The sequence below is a fragment of the Leptonychotes weddellii genome, chromosome 4 (genome assembly GCF_054177405.1).
Source record: "Leptonychotes weddellii isolate Sample4059 chromosome 4, ASM5417740v2, whole genome shotgun sequence".
Classification (NCBI taxonomy): Eukaryota; Metazoa; Chordata; class Mammalia; order Carnivora; family Phocidae; genus Leptonychotes; species Leptonychotes weddellii.
This window is the reverse complement of record NC_138372.1, coordinates 57,061,091-57,083,662: the sequence shown is the minus strand read 5'-3', so window position 1 is coordinate 57,083,662 and position 22,572 is coordinate 57,061,091.

Here is a 22,572-nt window from a genome sequence, read left to right as displayed (position 1 = left end):
GTTTCTTGCAAATATTATCCTTAAATGTTTGTTTTTAAAATATAGCTATATGATTATAAGAATACAATTCAATAAATCACAGATGAAAAGAAATAGCTTACCAATATAGCAGGAATAATTTACTTTTTCAAAGTAAATTTCCATATATCATGTTTTTTTCTACTAGAACTAACATGGATATTGAAGACTTCTCTCAGGACCTAAGTTACTTCTGGCCCTTAGTGAGTCTATCATCTCCCAGAAAACAAAGCTATCCCCCATTAAAACAAATGTGATTGATTCACTCATGAAAATTGAGTACCACATTATACAAGGCTTGGACATCAGGATAATGTCAAGGTCATGGACCCTCTTAAATTTATCAGGTCAAATTAACCAACTTCTCCACAACTTTCCAAGAATAAAAGGTAGCTAAAACAGCACAGAATCTGGCAATCTCTTCTCTAATGTTTTCTGTGCTGGGAAGACTGGGGGCTGTCATGTGACACATTTGAAAGCCATCAAATCAAGAGTCCAGGGAAGATGACAGAGTAGGAAGACCCTAAGCTCACCTGCTCCAAGGGAGACAACCAGATAACACCTATTCAGTGTAACAACCCAGAAAAGAACCCAAAGACTGGCAGAACAGACTCTCTCAAAGAGGGTAGGAAGGGTAGAGATGCAGTTGGGAGCTAAACAGACCCACAGGACTGTCTGTGGGAGGGAGGGATGCCCTGGTGTGGAGTGGGAGAGGAGCAGACCCTCACACCAGGCACACCATGCCGGGGGAACCTGCACAAGGAAGAGGAATCCCTGTAACATTTGGCTTTGAAAACCAGAGGGGCAGATTTTGTGAGTCTTACAGTCAGTGGAGCTTAAAACCTGGAACTTTAAAAATCAGCAGGCTGGCCTCTGGGAGAGCTAGGAGGGCAATAAGAACCTGAGTCCCTACCCTTAAAGAGACAACACAACAAATAGCCCCACAGAGATATACACAGATGCTGCAGTTTGAAAAATGTCTGGGCTATACAGGAGGGAGATTTGTTTACTAATCTCAGAGCATGTGCTGGAGGAGCAGGGATCTTTGAGAGATTTTGAGAACAAAATTGCTGGAGGGTGCCATTTCCCTTCCACGACTCCCAGTCTAGATACACAGACACCTGCAGGAATAAGCATAGTGTCCATACTCTCTACCTAGCTTACTAACAGGGTGCCCCACCACTGCACACTTCTGCGGATTCACCCCCTCCAACTCAGCAGGAGTTTTGCCTGGCAGCTGTAGGTCCCCTCTCATAGCAAACCTGTATACTTTGCTGGCACCATGCACCCTGCTCCCACACTCTCCTGTGGAGTCGCCCTCTCTAGCCCTGTACCAGGAGTTTCTAAAGCAGCTCCAGGTCCCCTCCCACAGCAGATCTGTGCAAACTTTGCTAACACTGTGCATTCTACCCCTGCATTCTCCTGCAGACCTGCCCCCTCCGTTACATCCTTTGCTGAAGCCCATCTAAAACAGTGCGAAAGCCTGGCAGTGTGCAAGAACCCCAACAGGGGTCAGAAGCACTCCAAAGCGATTCCTGCCCCAGGGAGAGGGGAAGATAACCACCATTCCAACTGCAGCCCTAGCAAGGGGCTGGGGGCAGACTTCTGGTCTGACTGTGCCCCCCCCCCCCAACAAAAGCTTCTCAGAGGAAAACAAGGGAAAACACCCTGCAGTTTAGTGCTATGACATCTCTGGCAAATGACTAACTAGTCTGATGCAACTCAAGCCCAAGACAGCCCCAGACTGGCCCACTAATGACACAGGTCCCAAACCCTACCCACAACAGGGAAAGGGAGCTATTGCAAATGACTGGACTAAAGATAAATGCAGCTCAGCCACAATAGCAGGATGCACACAACACAGGAGACACTTCTGAAGCACCAGGTTCTGGGAAATGGGTGACATTGCACTGCAGGCCACTACTTTCAAGAGCAGGAGACATAGCTGATTTCCTAACACATGGAAACAGACACAGAGAGCTAAACAAAATGAGACAGAAGAATATATCTCAAATACAAGAACAAGACAAAATCACAGCAAGAGACCTAAACAAGATGGAGATAAGTAATATGCCTGCTAGAGAATTTAAAGTAATGGTCATAAAGATACTTCCTGACTTAAGAGTGGAGGACCTCAGTGAGACCCTTAACAAAGAAAAAACATAAAAATTAATGAATCAGAGATGAAGACTCAATAACTAAAATTAACAATACAAAAAATGGAGTATGTAGCAAATAGAGGAAGTAGAATTGATCAGTGACCTAGAGGACTGAGTAATGGGAAGCAATCAAGCTGAAAAAGAGAGAAAAATTAATAATAATAAATAAAAATAGATTTAGGGACCTCAGTGACACTATCAAGCATAATAACATGCTCATTATACAAATCCCAGGAAGAGAAGAGAGAGAAAAGGGGCAGAAAATGTATTTCAAGATATAATAGCTGAAAAAATCCCCAATCTGGGGAAGGAAACAGAAATCCAGATCCAAAAGGCACAGAGAGCACCCAACAAAATCAACCCAAAGAGGTCCACACCAAGACACATAGTAATTAAAATGGCAAAAAGTAGTGATAAAGAATTTTAAAAGCAGTAAGAGAAAACAGTTACATACATGGGAAACCTCATAAGGCAATCAGCTGATTTTTCAGCAGGAACTGCAGGCTGGAAGAGAGTGCCAGGATATATTCAAAGTGCTGGAAGGGAAGAATCTGCAGCAAAGAATATGCTATGCAGCAAGGTTATCATTCAGAATAGAAGGAGAGATAAACAGTTTCCCAGACAAACATAATTAAAGGAATTCATGATCACTAAATGATCCCTACAAGAAATGTTAAAGGGACTTAGCAAGTGGAAAACAAAAGCCATAAGTAAGAGTAAGAAAAATATGAAGCACAAAAGCAAAAAAAAAAAAAAAAAAAATTAAGTATCTCTGTAAAAATCAGTCAAGAGAAACACAAAAGGATATAAAATATGATACCAAATATCTGAAACATGGGGGGAGGAGAGTAAAGAATGAGTTCAAAATTAAATGACCATCAGCTTAATATAGATTGCTATATACAGAAAGTGTTATATGTAAATGAATGGTAACCACAAATCAAGAAATAGTAATAGATATGCAAAAAACAGAGTAAGCGATCCAAGTATTTTGCTAAAGAAAACCAACTAATCATGGGAGAAGACAGCAAGAGAAGAAAGGAACAGAGAGGAACTACCAAAACAGCCATAAAACAAATAACAAAAGGCAATAAATACACACATATCAATAATTACTTTGAATGTAAATGGACTAAATACTCCAATCAAAAGACATAGGGTGACAGAATGGATAAAAAAGCTGGATGCATCTATATGCTGCCTACAAGAGACTCGCTTCAGACCTAAAACACTTACAGATTGAAAGTGAAGGGATGGAGAAACATAAATCATGAAAATGTCAGTAAAGAGAAAGCTGGGTTACCAATACTTATACTGGACAAAATAGACTTTAGAAAAAAGATGGTAACAAGGAACAAAGAAGGACATTACATAATCATAAATGGTGCAATCCAACAAGAAGATATAACAATTGTAAATGTTTATGCACCCAACATGGGAGCACCCAAATACATAAAGCAGCTAATAACAAACATAAAGGAAATGATCAACAGTAATACAATAACAGTAGGGGACTTTAACACCCCACTTACATCAGTCCATAGATCATCCAAACAGAAAATCAGCAAGGAAACAGAAGTTTTGAGTGACACAATAGACCAGATGGATCTAACAGATATATTCAGAACACTGCATCCTAAACAGCAGAATACACATTCTTCTCAAGTACACATGGAACATTCTCCAGAAGAGATCACATGTTAGGCCACAAAACAAGTCTCAAAAAATTCAAAAAGATAAAAGTCATACCATGCATCTTTTATGACTACAATACTATAAAACTAGAAATCAACCACAAGAAAAAATACGGAAGGAACACAAACACAAGAGGTTAAATAAAACGCTACTAAACAATGAATGGGTCAACCAAACAAAGAGGAAATCAAAAATATATGGAGACAAGTGAAAATGAATACACAACAGTCCTGGGGCACCTGGCTGGCTCAGTCAGTTAAGTGTCCAACTCTTGGTTTCAGCTCAGGTCCTGATCTCATGGGTCATGAGATTGAGCCCTGTATTGGGCTCAGGCTCAGCAGGAATCTGCTTGGATATTTTCTCCCTCTTCCCCTTTTCCCACTCATGTGCTCTGTCTCTCTCAAGTAAATAAATAAAATTAAATTTAAAAAAAGAAATAAAGACAACACAACAGTCCCAAATCTTTGGGTTGCAGGAAAGGGTGTTCTAAGAAGGAAGTTTATAGCATTACAGGCCTACCTCAAGAAGCAAGAAAAATCCCAAATAAATAACCTAATCTTACACATAAAGGAATGAGAAAAAGAAGAACAAAAAAGTCCAAAACCAGCAGAAGGAAGGAAATAATAAATATCAGAGCCAAAATAAACAAAAGAGAAACTAAAAAACAAAACAACAAAAACAATAAAACAGATCAATGAAATGAGGAGCTGCTTCTTTGAAAAGATCAACAAAATCAATAAGGTTTTAACTAGATTTAATACAAAAACAAAAAGAGGACTCAAATAAATAAAATCATGAATGAAAGGGGAGAAATAACAACTGATACCACAGACATACATAAGACTGTAAGAGTATTATGAAAAAATATATGCCAACAAATTGGCAACCTAGAAGAAATGGATAAAGTCCTAGAAATATATAACCTCTGAAAATTGAATCAGGTAGAAACAGAAAATGTAAACAGACAAATTACCAGCAATGAAATTGAATCAATAATCACAAAACTACCACCAAACAGAAGTCCAGAGCCAGACAGCCTCACAGGTGAATTCTACCAAACATGTAAAGGAGAGTTAAAACCTGTTCTTCTCAAACTATTCCAAAAAACAGAAGAGGAAGGAAAACTTCCTAATCTATTCTATGAAGCCAAGATTTCTCTGATACCAAAACCAGATAAAGACACTACAAAAAGGGAGAACTACAATATCTCTGAAGAACACAGGTGCAAAATTCCTCAAAAAATATTAGCAAACCAAATCCAACAATATATTAAAACAATCATTCATCACAATCAAGTGGATGCAATGGTGATTCAAAATTCACAAGTCAATCAATGTGATACATTGTATCAATAAAAAGACAAAAACCATATGATCATTTCAATAGATGCAGAAAAAGCATTTGACAAAGTACAAAATCCATTCATGATAAAAACTCTCAGTAAAGTAGGACAGAGTGAACACACCTCAACCTAATAAAGGTCATCTATGAAAAACCCACAGCCAACATCATACTCAGTGTTGAATAACTGAGAGCATTTCTCCTAAGGTCAAGAATAAGACAGAGATGTCTACTCTCACCACTATTATTTAACATAGTACTAGAAGTCCTAGCCACAGCAATCAGATAATAAAAAGAAGTAAAAGACATCCAAACTGGTAGGGAAGAATTAAAACCCACACTATTTGCACCCAACATGATAGTATGTACAGAAAGCCCTAAAGACTCCACCAAAAAACCCTAGAATTGATTAATTAATTTTAGTAAGGTTTCGGGATAAAAATCAATGTAAAGACATCTGTGGAATTTTTATATACTAACAATGAAGCAACAGAAAGAGAAATTAAGAAAGCAATCCCATTTACAATTACACCAACAATAATAAAATATCTAGGAATAAACTTAGCCAAGGAGGTGAAAGACCTGTACTCTGAAAACTATAATGCACTGATGAAAGATAGTGAAGAAGAAAAAACAAATGAAAAGATATTTCATGCTCATGGATCAGAAGAACAAATGTTAAAATGTCCATACTACCGAAAGCAATCTACAGATTTAATGCACTCTCTGTCAAAATACCGACAACATTTTTTCACAGAACTAGAACAAACAATGCCAAAATTTGTGTGGAACCACAAAAGACCCCAAATAGCCAAAGAAATCTTGAAAAAGAAAAACAAAGCTGGAGATATTACAATTCCAGAATTCAAGATATACTATAAAGCTGTAGTAATCAAAGCAGTATGGGACTGCCACAGAAATAGACCCACAGATAGACAGAATAGAATAGAAAGCCCAGAAATAAACCCACAATTATATGGTCAATTAATCTTTGACAAAGGAGAAAATAATATGCAATGGGAAAAAGACAGTCTCTTCAACAAGTGGTGCTGGAAAAACTGGACAGCTGCATGCAGAAGAATAAAATTGGACCACTGGCTTACACCATACACAAAATAAACTCAAACTGAGTTAAGGAGTAAATGTAGACCTAAAGCCATAAAAATGCTAGAAGAGAGCAAAGGCTGTAATATCTCCAACATCGGCCATAGCAACATTTTTCTAGATACGTCTCCCGAGGCAAGGGAAATAAAAGCAAAAATAAACTATTGGAACTATGTCAAAATAAAACGTTTCTGCACAGCAAAGGAAACAATAAAAAAAACTAAGACAACCTACTGAATGGGAGAAGATATATGCAAATGACATATCCAATGACGGGTTAGTCTCCAAAATATATAAAGAACTTACACAACTCAAAACAATCCAATTTAAAAATGGGCAGAAGACATGAACAGATATTTCTCTAAAGAAAACATACAGATGGCCAACAGACATGCAAAGATGCTCAGTATCACTCATCATCAGAGAAATGCAAATCAAAACCACAATGAGATGCCACCTTTCACTTGTAAGAATGGCTAAAATCAAAAACACAAGAAACATGTGTTGATGAGGCTGTGGAGAAACAGGAACCCTCATGCACTACTGATGGGAATGCAAACTGGTACAGCCACTGTGGAAAAGAGTATAGAGATTCCTCAAAAAATTTTAAAATAGAATTACCATGTGACCCAGTAATTCCACTACTGGGTATTTACCCAAAGAATATGAAAACACTAATTTGAAAAGATATAAGCATCCCTGTTTGTTTCAGCATTATTTACAATAGCCAAATTATGGAAGCAGCCCAAGTGTCAATCGATAGATGAGTGAATAAAGAAGTGGCATATATATACTTATTTCATTTAGGAGTGTACTCCCTACATCCATCCATATCATTGCAAATGGCAAGATTTAATTCTTTTTATGGCCTAGTAATATTCCTACACAATATACTGCTAAGTGAAATAAGTCAGTCAGAGAAAGACAAATACCATATGATTTCACTCATATGTGAAATTTAGGGGGAAAAAAGCAAAGAAAAAAAGAAACAAACAAAAAACAGACTCTAAACAACAGAGAACAAACTGATGGTTACCAGAGGGTTACCAGATGGTTACCAGGTGGGGGGATGGGTGAAATAGGTGAAGGGGATTAAGAGCACACTCATCATGATAAGCACTGAATCATGTGTAGAATTATTGAATCACTATATTGTACACCTGAAACTAATATAACACTGTATGTTAACTATACATAATTAAAATTTTAAAAAAGCAATCAATTTTCAATTTTACCATTTGAAGTCACTAACTTTTTTTTTTAATGCCTTATTTCTTTTTGCCCAGTCCTTTATATCTACTATATAAATAGATCTATGAAATAATTTAAGGAAGTGGAGAAAATAATCTTGTGAATGAAGTAAAATGCCCTTCTACTGAAGGCTTGCAAATATGGGCATGTTAATATTCTGGCCCTCTGCTATTAAAAAGCACTGTGCTTTGAGGCGCCTGGGTGGTTCAGTCGGTTAAGTGTCCACCTTCAGCTCAAGTCCTGATCCTGGGGCCCTGGGATCGAGCCCCAAGTTGGGCTCTCTGCTCTGCGGGGAGTCTGCTTCTACTTCTGCCCCTCACCCTCGCTTGTGCTCGCTCACTCTCTCTCAAATAAATAAATCTTTAAAAAATAAAATAACAATAAAAAGCACTGTGTTTTAAAAGGGGCGGGAGAAGCTTATCAAGGAAAGACGTTCCATTTTACATGTAAATTCAAGGGAGCCCAGACTTGACTCATTGTTAGATTAACCTTGAAATCTCTACATTTTTCCAGCCAGATGAATGTGTCCTGCTGCAAAAGTGTCTGTACAGTTCAGAAAGGAAAATGAAAGGAAGATGTTGGGAAAGCATTGGTATCCAAGGAGAGAATAGAAAAAAGTTAAGGATAGATTTAAAAAGTCTCTAATAGGGTTCAAGAAGGCAACATTACAAAAGTGGGGTGCCTTCTGAATGCAATTCATAAATCTATTGAAAAAGAAACAAATTAGATGGGGCACCTGGGTGGCTCAGATGGTTAAGCGTCTGCCTTCGGCTCAGGTCATGATCCCGGGGTCCCGGGATCGAGTCCCACATCGGGCTCCCGGCTCAGCGGGGAGCCTGCTTCTCCCTCTGACCCTCTCCCCTCTCATGCTGTTTCTCTCTCGCTCGCTCTCTAAAAAATAAATAAAATCTTTAAAAAAAAAAAAAGAAACGAATTAGAAGTCAATAATAAATAAAATATTTTCCATCTTCTGATAAACAACATTGAAACATTATAATAAAACCAATCACATAGATGTTTTTAGCCCAAGCAAACAAAGAAAAAAAGAATGATGTGCCAACATGATTTATGATTAAGGGATTAAAAAACATCTGCCTCTTTTACTCAGTGCTCCTGTATGTTAGCCAAAGTTTTACTGTTATGATAAGTTGGTGTATTTTTCTCTTCACTCCAACTCACTCTCTCCATCTCATTTCTCCTTGCCTATAAGAAATTGAGGCTCCAATAAGGTTTGTGAAAGGAAATGGGGTTGGGAGAGGAAAAGGAAGAATAAAAATGAAGACTTCCACTAGAAGTCTGGGTTGTGCTATAAAGTATCAGGTTCAGAATGAGTTCTGAGCACCAGGGCACCAGGGATGGCAAATGACAGAGACCAGGAGTAGAGCACAGTGGCTGTTAGGATGAGCTTTAGAACCAGGTACCAGGTAAGCTTTGATTCCAAGTTACCCTGTTACTACATGACCATGGACAAAGTGTTTAACTGCTCAGCTTTCTTAGCTGGAAATGGCATCATGTGCATCGTGCCTGTGATTGAGAGGGCCTAATGCACAGAAACACTCCCTGCCTGGTAGCCATTAATGATGTTCTCTTGACTGAGGACTTTCCATGTCCTTGATGATTTAACTTTACCACTCCCTTCTATCCAGCAGGCAGTTTATTTGAGCCTCTCTGAGAAGCCAGTGAAGGGTATCATAGTAGTGGGGGCCTCTTCCCATCACCAGCCCCACAGCCAGGCCAGAGTAAATGTCCTTGGTACATGGGTGGCTCTCAATCCTTCCCTGAAGCTTCATTCCAAATCCCACATGAGATGTCCTTAACAAAGCTTGAATTCTTGGCTTACTAATGCAGACCCTTTTAGAGTAGCCAAGGGAAATTTCACTGAGATTTCAGCTCTTCTGACTCATACTTTGTCACTATCACCTTCCTCTTTTATTCTAAATTCCAGCATTAAGCCAGGTTTGTGAAGTTGGCAATTTGGATGGCATTTCTGCGGTCTCTTAAACTTTACTTGTTCTTTAGGTAATGCTGAAAACTGATAACATTTCAGTTTCATGTTGCACAACTGAACAATTTTAGCCTTCAAAATTGGGGCCATAGAAATGCACTTTATATGTCAGGTTGGTGGCTTTTTTCTGCAGATGTTGCTCCATGAGTTTCTGTAGATCTATGGAAGATCTTTCATTCTACTTCCCTACACTGGGTTCCTATGCAGGAAGAAGCCCTCAATAAACTGCAGGTTTTAGACCTTTCTTGGGGACTGTTTCAGGCTTCTATGAGGGCGCCTATTTTCCTGAGGCAGAACAATATGGCCCCACAAATCTTAAATAAAATCAGCTGAGAAAGAAATCATGCTTAAAAGCAAGTATTCCTTTTCTTTTGGCAGGTCCTAATTAGTTTTGGTGGCCATTAAAAAAAAAAGGAGTGGCTAGAAATCATTTTATGCCATGTCATTTAAATAATTAGTGTTCATTTCAACTCTCCATGTAAAATGATGAATAAGCAAATCATTTTGCCATCTATAACATGGAACCTTAAATACCAGTGTGTTGTTGGAACATGGCACCAAGAGAAATCAAACTACTATAATATTTTGGAAATTGTACAATCATGTTCTTTTTAATAAGGCTTGCTAAAGTATCAGGGTATTTTCAGACTGCTAATTTAGCATTTATATGATAGAAAGAGGTAGAGAATATCTGAGCACAAAATGTTTCCTAATACAAAAAGTACATGTGAAAGTAACAAAAAATTTGGTACAAAACATACTAAATGTTAAGAATGTTCCCACATTTTCCTAATTTATAATTTTAAAATTAAATTATTTCTTGAATTTTTAACTTGAATTTTTTTGGAAAACAAAGTTGTTTTATATTTGCTGCTATTTGGAACTTCTTTTTTAAATGATTTTTGTTTGCTCCTGACATAATCTATTGTCCTTGTTCTTGTTTTGCATATATGAGTCTTGGGCATATAAACTGTTCTTGAGCTGGTTTTTATCAAGTGTGAGCCATTATGAAATAGTCACTCTCAAATGGTACTTAACTTAAAAGCAGAAAATAAACCACAAATAGGGAGGCCCCTTGATGGGCTCTGATTGCCTCGGAGAACTATGCCTGCAGTGTGTGTGCTTGCACGTGTGCAAGATGGGCAGATGCGTGTGTATTAAGAGCGTGGTATGGTGTATGTGCCTGACAGACAGGAGAGCATATGAGTCCAATGCGTCTATTGTTAGTGTCTCAGAAATACGAAAACAATCTCTATAAGAAGCTTAGCCAGATACCAAAATTACCTTAAGATGAAGAACAGAAATAAGAGCCAATCTAAAATGTTTCCTATTATGTTCTGCTATCTCTCCCCAAGCCACTGAAAACCCTCATTAAGTTGAGAACATGGTGATTTTGGAGGGAAGAACGGTACTGACACAATCTTCAAAGGGAAGATTCACAACTATGGCAGCACCCGCTATTTGGCTGACATTTGTTCTCCAGCCAGCTTTTAGCTGAATTCACATTAAAGTGCGCCATGTGTATTTCATTCAAGCTCCAGAGAATTGGAATTCCTGCCAGTACCACCCAGTAAGCCCCTGAAGAAGCAGCTGCTTGATCCAGGATGTGCTTACATCCATGCAGAACTGCTCCAATAATTTTTCCCACCTGGCACTGACCACTTGAATATCAAGTATCTAGGAGGTGTCCCCAGTCCTCAAAGACCCCAGAGTACTGGCAGTGGTCCTCACAGGACCCAGAGGCAAATGCAGGGGAATAGATCCTGCCACAAGATCTCTCCTCAGCTTTGAAAAAAATTCGACTTGATAGTTAACAAACTCTTGCTGGATGGGAGTAAGGTAGAAGATTTAAAAGTATATTAAATTTTCCCTGTCCTAGGCTTTCCCTCCAGAGCAGTCACTACAAGTACTTATTTATAGCCCCCACTAGATTATAAGCTCGATGAGGGCACAGACTGCATCTGTCTTGTTCTCTACCCTCTCCTGGTCCTGTCATATATAGCTGCTCATTAAATGTTTCTTTAATAAGAATGAGATGGGAGAAGACTTCATGGAAAAGGGGAAAAGGTAGGACTTGCATTGTCTTTGGAAGGATATTGAGGGTAGGTATAAGATGATGAAGAAAGATGTTATAGATAAAAAGAAAATAGGAATTCCAAAAGGGAGACGAAGAGAGAGAGAAATGGATTCCACATTTTGAACACTGGTTTGTGCACTGTTGGGGCAGGTGTAGCAGACAATTGTTGATGAATGACTACAGGGGCTTGAAGTATAGCATAACAAGTATTTGAGGCAAGGGACCCATGGAAACCCCAGGAGTGGATACCATCTCAGAGAGTGGGTGTGAGGCAGGAGGCATGAGGGCTGGGTAAGCATCTTGGCACGAGGTCCACAAAGACAGAGCAATAAGATTCGGAGACAAGAAGAGAGAAAGAGAGAGAGTAACCCAAAAAGTAGAATAAGGATATCCTTATCATTTAAGGATAAAGACGGTTTCTTTTATCTCCCTCTCATATCACCAGCTGGCAGGGCCCCTTGCTGCTGGCTCCCAGGTAAAGTCTTCCCTTGAGAAGGGGCTTGCAGGCATGGTGGAACATCCACACACTCACTCTTGGACAAGTTACTTTACCTCTCTGAAATTCAGATTTCTCAGTAAAGTTGGGATGACACCTGCCTCTTGGAATTGGGATAAAACTGTTAAAATTAAATGTGATAAGGTATCTAAAGCACCAAACACACAGTACTTGACACATCACAGAAGAGACCGATGATAGATAGATGATAGATGATAATATAGATACAGATATAGGTATAGATATAAATATAAGATAGATATAGATACAAATATCATTTTCTTTCTCCCATTGAACCACTTAGTCCTAGTCTCAGAAGACAAGTTTAAGGCCTCACGTGGCCCCTAGTTAATGTGTGATCATGTGCCTCAGTTTCTTCACTGAGGAAACGAGGGACTAGGATGTTCTATCTCTAAACTACCTTCAAGCTCTAAAATTTTCTAGTTCTCAGAATATAAGGAGGAATGGTTGGGATCACATATTTAAGCTTTTTAACAATGTGATTTCTCAGGAGAGGCAGAAATTACAAAATAACTAGTCTTCTCTTAACCTCTTCAATAAGCTTTAAGAACACCAGGAAAATACTTTCTGATCTTCTTCCTCACAGAGGTAATGGATGTGTCCATGAGACTTAATTCTTAGGAGAATCACCCATGAGTGAACAGAAGGACTAAGTCCATGAGAGAAACTCCCTGCCTTCCCTTGAGGCGCTGTAAAATTGTGTCAGGCTCAGACAGAGACACTAGAGTGAATAATGAAAGCACAGGTGGTGGCTATAAATGCTGGAGAGGAAGGATATCAAATGCAGAGACAGCATTACATTGAAAGTACATTTCTACACAAATCCTCATGGTGTTTGTTTAGTAAGTATACTATCTCCAGAGCCATAGGCTTTCAGAACATAACAATTATGTCACAAACCAGACTTACTGCTCCCCTCCCACCACCCCCCCGCCCCCAGCCAGGACTCTGCCATAGGCAGGGGCCTAAGAAACCCATGGTGAAATGTCTCAGTCCCTGTCCCCCACAGACCCTCCCACCAGATAATAATGACTTTCGTGATGCTGGCCTTATTCTTTGGGTCCTGCCACAGCCCTCTCAGGATGGGGTCTTATACAGAGACAGCACTCAGAAATGCAGGGTAAATGAATAAAAGGTAGGAGGCATGCCCCAAAAGTCCTAGTCACCCTCAGTAATGGCTAACAGTGCAATGCAGTATGAAACTCTCTAAGCCTTTTTTAAAATTTGTTTCATATTTTCAGCCTGTATGAGTTTAGATAATTAGTGACAGAGTGCTTCCATTCATTTGTTTTGAACAGTTCTTTCCCGCTTTGAAGCATCTCCTCAAGAAGCCCTGGGTGTGATGGGAGAGGTAGCAGATGCATAAATAGAAATTACAGAGCCGAATGTAAGTCATCATAGAGAAAGTAAGCAAAGCACCATGAATATTTAAAGGAGAGGGTGACATTCGAGGAAACAGAAATGTTTCGTGGACTGAGTGGTATTTGTGTCAAGATTCTGAGTAACAGAAATAAAAGGAGGAAGATGACATCTTAAGCAAATTATAGAGTCTGAGCAAGGCATGAAGGCAGAAAGTGAGGAACACATTCTGAAAGCAACTAGTCAGATTAAATGTAGGCTAGTTAGATAAATTAAGTTAAATGCAGGCTGGGGATTGTAGGAGTTAAGGCAGAAGCACAGGTTCAGGTTTTATTGTGAAGAGATTTTATTTACCATTCAATTATGTAAGCCATAATATTTTAGCAGGAAGAACAGGATCAAAGTTTAGGAATACTAACCTGAAAATTGGATTAAAAAAGAAAACATCTGGATTCTGGGGCTCTCACTAGAAGACTAAATGCCTTGCTCCCGAAAGTGTGGTAGGTAACCAGCAGCTTTGGCACCACCTGGACCTTGTTAGAAATGTGGAAACTGGTCATCCCAGACCTACAGAATCAGAATCTATATTTGAACAGGATCCCCGGGTGATTGGCATGCTCATTAAAATATAAGAAGCACTGGTCAAAGGAGGGCTGAGGGGAGCCTGAACATAAGCAGCTGCTCAAAGATGACAGAGGAGACCAAGGAGAGATGTGGAGAGGTAATGCAGGGCATCTAGGGCATCTGAAGCTTTGCATTGGGACCAAGAGAATGGTGGGGTCATTCTCAGGAATCTCAGGAAGGAAAGGATGTAGAGCTCATGGGATGATAGGAAAGGTGAAATTTTGCCTTCCCTTACAGAGATGGAGGAGCCTGCAGGGAATACCTAGGTATAGATGCCCAGAAGGTATTTGGAGCACATTAGATCCCAAAGTCCATTTACAGCAATTAAAAAACGTAAAAAAAAATCACCTGAAATGTTGGAATAGAATAAGAAAATGTCACAACTCAAAGGAAACACAAATGTTATCTAGTCCAACCCTCTCTTGTATTGGGAGGAGTTGTAGACCCAGGAAGAGGAAGTGATTTTGACAAGTGACTCAGAAAAATACCTCATCCAGATACTTGTCACCTGACTGCCAACCCAGGGCTTATTCCACTTCACTGTTACTCTAAAAATATCAGCCTTGGGAAGTAGGAATGCTGAAATTGGCTTCAAGGAAGATATGGCTAGAAATCCCAAAAGAATCAATGGAAGATTTAACAAATGCCTCAGCAAGAAAATTTCAGTTTTGTAAACTGGCCACCTTGTACGGTTCACAGACGTCGGTCAGGTTTCAGGGTTATTTCAGAACATACTTAGTACTGGCATACCAAGACCAACTCTAATCTGGAAAGTTTATGATATGATAATCATACTAACTAGCATTTATATAGCACTTACTATGTGCCTGGGACTGTATATATATATAGACTCACTTAATACAACAACTACATGAAATAGGCACTGACATTCTCCTCCATTTTACAGATAGAGAATCTGAGGCAAAAACACATTAAACAACCTATTCAATGGTCACACAACCAGTAAATGGTGCAGCTAGGATTCAAACGCGCAACAGCTTAGGAGGTGATCATGTGTTTTTCCTCATTTTCATGTAAAACTGTAGAACTTTCGACAAGCATCAGTTCTGACTCCACACGCTGTTGGGCTAACAGAAGTGCTTGGCTTGGGGTCATGCATTAGTCTCTATCCTCTTTGGTTAATCCGTGTGCAGTGCTGATCTAACGCTGGCTTCTATCCAGTGATGTTAATCCACTTCCATATCCTTTTTAACGCTTTTCAGCCCCATTATCTTTGGGTCATTTCTGGTGACCACCTTAATGTGTTTGCCTTCCAATGTGTTTCAGTAACAGGACTGCTTCTATTGTTTTCCAAGGACAAAGCCTTCTTAACTGGGTGTTCCCTTCTTCAGCTTTGGAGTTGCGATACCTGTCCGGTGGAGCTGGGTTTCCTTGGATGGAGCCCGGGGGCACTGGCTCTGGTTGGCTCCTCTTTCGATTCTGAGGACGATTCCTCCAGCATGCCACCTGTACGTCCTTTGCAGCACTGCTTGGTAACCCTGCTCCAACTGTGTTTCCCTTGGAAGATGCTGGCACAGCTTCCCTGGAATAAATCCTCCCAGCTGGAGAGAGAGCCTGGGCTGAGGGCGGGGTGCAGAAGCAGAGACTGTCTTATGGGGACCTTCATTAATGGCCTTGTGGGTTGCCTTGATTTTCCACACGTCTGACCAAGTCAATTTCCTGTTTTGGATCTCTTTCCTTCTTGTCAAATCCCAAGTTTTCTGCTCTTCATTCTTGGCCTGCCTGTGTGGGTGATTGATTTTAATTATTCTGCTTGAAATGTACCAAGTGTTTGCCTTCTGGAAAAAAGTCCGGAGCAGTGTCAGAAGGACCCAAAGTTTAGTTTCTCCAAATTATAAAACAAAGTCTATTGTCTTCCCTTCCTCCCTCTCATCTTTTTTAAAAATTAAAAAAAATTAAATTTATATACAATAAAATTGACCTTTTAAATCTATGATTCTATGAATTTGAACAAATGTAGAGTCATGTAACCATCAGCATAATCAATTCTTTTTTTTTAACTCCAACTCTTGGAACAAAATATTAAACAAACATGCTAATACTCCATAACATAATAAAACTATTATTAGCATAAGACTTGGTGGCTTTTCTTTCCATAAAGATTGTTATTCAAGACATTTTAAACATCGCAATGTTTTGTTTCTCTTTAAGAGGAACTTCTAGTTCCTGAATACACAGATATAAATAAACAGGATTAACACTTTCATGGTCGAATACAATTGATTCTACCAAGTGTACCTTTAAATTTCTTGGACTAGTTAGTATGAATGGTGTTTTGATGATTTGTTTTAAAGACTCTTGCTTTTATTACTTTGAGCAGTTACTTATTTAGGGCAAGATAGGTAAATCTTATCCAGCTGAGAAATGATGTTTACATCTCATAATGTAAAAAACAATGTTGCAAAAACAAAATAAGGGACACAAATGTAGTCAAGTTTGACTCTCACTTCGAAACACAATTTCCAGATTTGGGGAAAAGTAATCATCTCGTGAGAATGTGGCTAAGGGGAACAATCTGTTTTCAGCTTTGTATTTGAAGCCAAAAAAATATAGGGTAAAAAAGAATTTGATTAATAAAGAATAATCTGTATGATTCTGAATGGCAAAACAAAACAAAAGCTCAGAAAGTCCACTTAAATAGTCTTGACTTTTAAGTTCTTGAGAAAAAATATTTTTTCCTTAGATTTCTTTATTGAAGAGTCTTTGCACACTCCATCAATTTCTCTCTCCCGCCTCTCATTCTCCAAGACCCAGCTAGAGAAATCTTTCTCTGAAAAGCATTTCTGATTCCTCAGGGTGGAATTAGCCATTCTCTCATCTGTGTTCAGCTCATTTTCTAGAGATAAACCATTATGTGCGACAAACCTCTCTTTATAAGTCTGTCTTCCCCCTTGAGCTGTGAACTCCATGAGTAAGGGGCCATGGCTTATTCACCCTTGTTTTGACAGAGTCCTGGGAAAGAACCCACTTGTTAATGAATGAAAAATGAATGAATATCACTAAGCAGTTGATTAAATGGCCAATATTTATACTCATTCAATTAATATTGTTAGTTAGGCATAGCAAGATGTTGGGAATACAATGATGAACAAAAATTTGTCTTGGTCTTGCCCTTGTGGAGCTTACAATCTGGTGAGGGAGAAGAACGATAATAAATATCAATTTTATAGAGGATGTATTTTTATGATTGCTGGAATGCATTTTAAATCAAGTGGGTTAATATAATTTGCATTATCATTATTATGGCACTACTAAGTTTTGATATTACTCTGATGAGATTTTAGTTTCAGCAAAGGACTACTAAATATGACACTAACATAATCATAAAATTTATGGGTGTTTTTATTTCTTGGGTTTTCTTGTTTGAGTTAAGTTACCATATATTAAGTTTTATATATTTAATATTAATGGAATCTGGTAAAGAGAACAAAGAATTCAAGTTAGGAGATGACAATTCTAATTCCAGGTCTGCCACTAAGCAACTCTGTGTCCTTAAATGTTAAAAGATCTCTCTTCTCAGCATACAGAGCTCTAAAAAAGGATGTTATGAGGCCTAGATAAAAACTGTAAAATCTAATAAATTTAAAAATACAATGATATTGCAAATTTTAGATAAGTTATCCAATTCAAGCAAGGGAGTATTTATTGAGTGTCTTCTCTGTTAGGCACACTGGCCCAGTTAACATAAATGAGGAATCTGGGAAAGGGAGCTACTCTGTAAGGAAAATAAAAAGAGTTTGATTCTAGATTTTTTTAGAATTAACTACAACTTATCTGGGAAAAAGAGGAGAGGAGAGCGAAGGTCCATATGGCATTTAGTTTTCTATTTTAATTTATACTTTCAGTTCCTGTAGGAGAATTTTGAGATACTTTTGACATTATCCACAGTGCCCACAGTTGAAGGGACTGCCCACTTAGAGTTAGGAATCCCTACTGCAGACAGACTCAGAGGAAATTATAACTTATTCTTCAGGTTTTAAGAAACTTTCATCTTGAGAATGTATCATATAGAAATGGTCTCAGCATTGATGTTGCTAGCATCAGTGGATTATTGAAGACCTCCAAACAGGCCATTCAGTGGAGAAGGTAAGCCTCTCAAGCCGAGTTTCTTAGTAAAGCAGGTGGGAGGGAAAAAAAGCTTTAACCACCAGAGAGCCTTTCATGTATATTTTTGTTACATACTAGAATTTGACACTAAATTAAACTTACATGAGTGCAAGTGAAAAAATAAAACTACTACCTCAACCTAGTACCATTTATACTCTATAAATTCTGGTGAAATTTGAAAATCTCTGAAGGTTGAGGCATGACAGGCTTGATGTTGAAAACTTGCCTGTGAGACCCAATCGATGCAGCTGCATGTGCTGCATATAGTGACATCAACAGAATGCGATGCTAGTGCCTTTCTCTTCAAAAGGCTTGAGTTATATTTATGATGATATTTTTATAAACTAGTGGTTTGTTAGGCTGATCTAGTAACTTGCATTCAAATCGGCCAAATGCTGATGGCAAACTGTTTTTAGAAAATGGTTTGAGGGGCGCCTGGGTGGCTCAGTAGTTAAGCATCTGCCTTCAGCTCAGGTCATGATCCCAGAGTCCTGGGGTCGAGCCCCGCATCGGGCTCCCTGCTCGGTGGGAAGCCTGCTTCTCCCTCTCCCACTCCCGCTGCTTGTGTTCCCTCTCTCGCTGTCTCTCTCTCTGTCAAATAAATAAATAAAATCTTTAAAAAGAAAATGGTTTGATTAAATACAAGAAAGCAAAGGGAAAGAGAGCATCCTAATTTTCTGTTTACTCACTGGTATTTTGTTTTCCTTCATCCCAAGAAAGAAGCAGCCTGCTTATGTTTTGATAATGCCATTTACCTGTCAGATGGTGCAGGCAGGGGGCAGCTGTTTACCATAAAGATATCTTAGGAAATGACAATGGTGCTGTCTACAATGGCAGATGCTATGTGATACCATTTCTAAGTGGTAGTCCCTGCTGAAGTGTAGTAGGAGGGTTTTCTAAAGAACAGACCAAGATGTCAGGAATATATATGCTGATGCCAAAGTCAATGCAAAATAAGTAGTGAGGAACATAAAATCCTCTTTGAAGGACAGAGGAAAGATTCAGAAGATGGTTAAAAGCAGGCAACGCCCACAAAGTGTGTTGAGAAGGGAGCTGGTAAAACTGTCTAATAGTGGGGCTGAAAGTGGAAAAGCTGTGGCCATAGTTACTGGTGCCAGATTATAGCAGATGTTTTCATAATGGAGGTTAAGGAACAGATTTGATGATGGAGGGAAGAGAAAGCAAAGCCCAGAAGTCTTCAGATGATTGGAACTAGGTTATTTTACCTGGGTTGATCTTCCATTGAAGAACATTAAGAATTCTCCTCACAGTCACCAAAGAAGAATCAAGCTTCCACATATGCAGTACTGGACCCAGCCCTGGGCTCCACTTGGATGACAGGCAAGACAAATGATGGCAGCAGTTCCAGAAAAGGGAGCCCCAGGGAGAGGGAACTGTAAAGCTAAGGTCCATGAGAAATGGAACAGGGAGACAAGGGGTTGAGGAGAAACAGGACAAGTTTCCATTAAATGTTTTAAGAGCTATCAGATACAGTCTTGGTCTGTGAGTTCCTAGAGGCTGGGCTAGAAGCCATTCAAAGGAGTCACAAAGTGTATAATTAATCTGAACATAAGTTTAACCAGTATGTTGGATAAGCAAAGTGTGGGGGTATAAACACAAATGAAAGTTGACTTTCACATCACACTATCTCTTTAAACCTGCTCTTTGAGAGTAGTCTTTCTCTACCTGGATGAAAACTTGGGCAATTCCATGATTTTTCTGTTCCCTTTTAGGTAAAAGAAAGTTCTACAGCTACTTAAAGTAAAAAAAAAACACAGCCTCAAACCACTAATTAGAAATGATGGGGTCCAGGGAAGATAGCAGAGTAGGAGGACCCTAAGCTCACCTTGTCCCATAGATACAACTAGATAACACACGCATCAGTATAAATAACCCAGAAAACTACCTGAATATTGGCAGAATAGACTCTCCACAGCTAAATATAGAGCAGAGACCACATCAAAGTGGGTAGGAAGGGCAGAGATTGATGTCCTGAGCTAAGCAGACCCATGGGACTGTCCACAGGAAAGAAAGATGCTGTGGACATGGAAAGCTGGAGAGAAACAGACTCTGACACCAGGGAATCCACTCAAGGAAGACAAATGCCTATAATATTTGACTTTGAAAACCAGAAGGGCCAAGTTTCATGGGTTCCTAAAATCAGTAGGGCTTAACACCTTTAAAATTAGTAGAACTTTAAAATTAGTAGGCTCATGGGAGAGCTGAGAAGGTGAAAGACAACAAAGTCCCCACCCTTAAAAAGATAGTACAACAAATAGCCTTATGGAGATATGGCATAGAAGCAGCAGTTTGAAAAACACCTGAAATATATGGGACAGAGATTTGTTTACTAATCTCAGAACCAGGAACAAAGGAGTTGATGGGCACCATTTCCTTCCCCTGCCCCCTAGGATAAACACACAGACACCTGTGTGGCACCAACACCCACTACCTAACTTGCTAACAGTGCACCATGCCCTTGCATTCTCCCGCAGACAAGCTCCCTCCAGCCAGGCCTCAGTTCCAGGTCCTGTTCCACAGCAGACATATGCAAACCTTGCTAACACCATGCATCCTGCCCCTGCACACTTCTGCAGATCCACCACTTCCAAACAGGCCCACCTTGTCCTGACAGCTTCAGGTGCCCCCAGCTAGTGCAGACCTTGCTGACATTGTGCAGTCCACCCCCATGGTCTCCTACAGTTCAGTGCTACTGCATTTCTGGCAAACACCTGGTCCGACTCAACACAAGCCAAAGGCTGCCCTGCGCTGGACCACTAACACAGGGACCAAACACTGCCCATAACAGTCCACTCAAGATACCTGGACTGAAGGCAAAAGTGGCTCAGCCACAACATCAGGGTGCACACAATATATATAGGAGAAACCCCAGAGGTGCCAGGTTCTGAGAAACAGGGGACAGGGCACTACAGGGCATTACAGGACCTCTTCTTCGTGAGGCCACTACTTTCAAGAGCCGGAGATGTAGCTGACTCTCCTAACACATAGAAATAGACACAGGGAGTTAAACAAAATAAAGGGACAGAGGAATATGTCCCAGATGAAAGAATAGGACAAAATCACAGCAAGAGACTAAATGAAATGGAGATAAGCAATATGCTTGATAGAGGATTTAAAGTAATGGTCATAAAGATGCTCACTGGACTTGAGAGTGGAGGACCTCAGTAAGACCTTTAACAAAGAGATAAAGAAACATAAAAAAGAACCAATCAGAGATGAAGAACTCAATAACTGAAATTAAAAATACACTAGGTGGAGGAGGAGCAAGGTGGCAGAGGAGTAGGAGACCTAAATTTTGACCAGTCCCAGGAATTCAGCTAGAAAGGTATCAAACCATTCTGAACACCTACAAACTCAACAGGAGATCAAAGAAAAGAATAGCAGCAACTCTCTGAACAGAAAATCGACCACTTTCTGGAAGGTAGGATGTGCAGAGAAGTGAATCCGAGGCGATATTTGGGAAGATAAACGGCGGAGGAGGGGGCCTCCATCGGCCGCTTCTGGCAAGTGATAGAGCTGCGGAGCACAAAATCGGAACTTTTAGAAGTCTGCTCCACTGAGGGACGTCACTTCAGTGGCTAAGCGGTGGGTGGAACACTCGCTGGGACAGTGTAGTCTCAGGACCCTTGGGGTCACAGGAAGACTGGGGGTGCCTGAGTGTGGCAGAGCTCCCAGGTATCGGAGCAGGGAAGCCAGCTGCAAAGACGGAGCCGAGGAGTGGGCTCTCAGCTCGGGGTAACCATAAACCGTGATCCGCAGCACAGTCAGGCCACTGCTCTTCCAGCAGGGACCCAACAAGCGACAGATCCTAGGGAGACTCCCCTTCCTCCCCTGGGAGGAGCGGCGTGGGAGCACACTGCAGGAATCTGCTGGGTTTGGAGACTGCAAACGGGGTCATGTGCCAGAGATAGAAACTCTCGGTCACAGGCCTGGTGAGCACGGAGCGTGGCCGGAGACCAGGGAGATGGGAGTGATTGACTGCTTTTCACTGGGGGCTCACAGAGGAGTGGGGCCCTGAGTTGTCTGCTCCTCTGGGCAGAGATTGGGAAGCTGTCATTTTCACTCTCATCCTCCAAAGCTGTATGGAAAGCTTGCAGGGAACAAAAGCTCCTGAGAGCAAACCCGAGCAGATTACCTAGCCTGGCCCCTGGCAAAGGTAGGGAAATTCCACCCCAGGCAAAGCCATTTGAGAATCACTGCAACAGGCCCCTCCCCCAGAAGATCAGCAAGAACAGCCAGCCAAGACCAAGTTTACCGATCAATGAGAACTGCA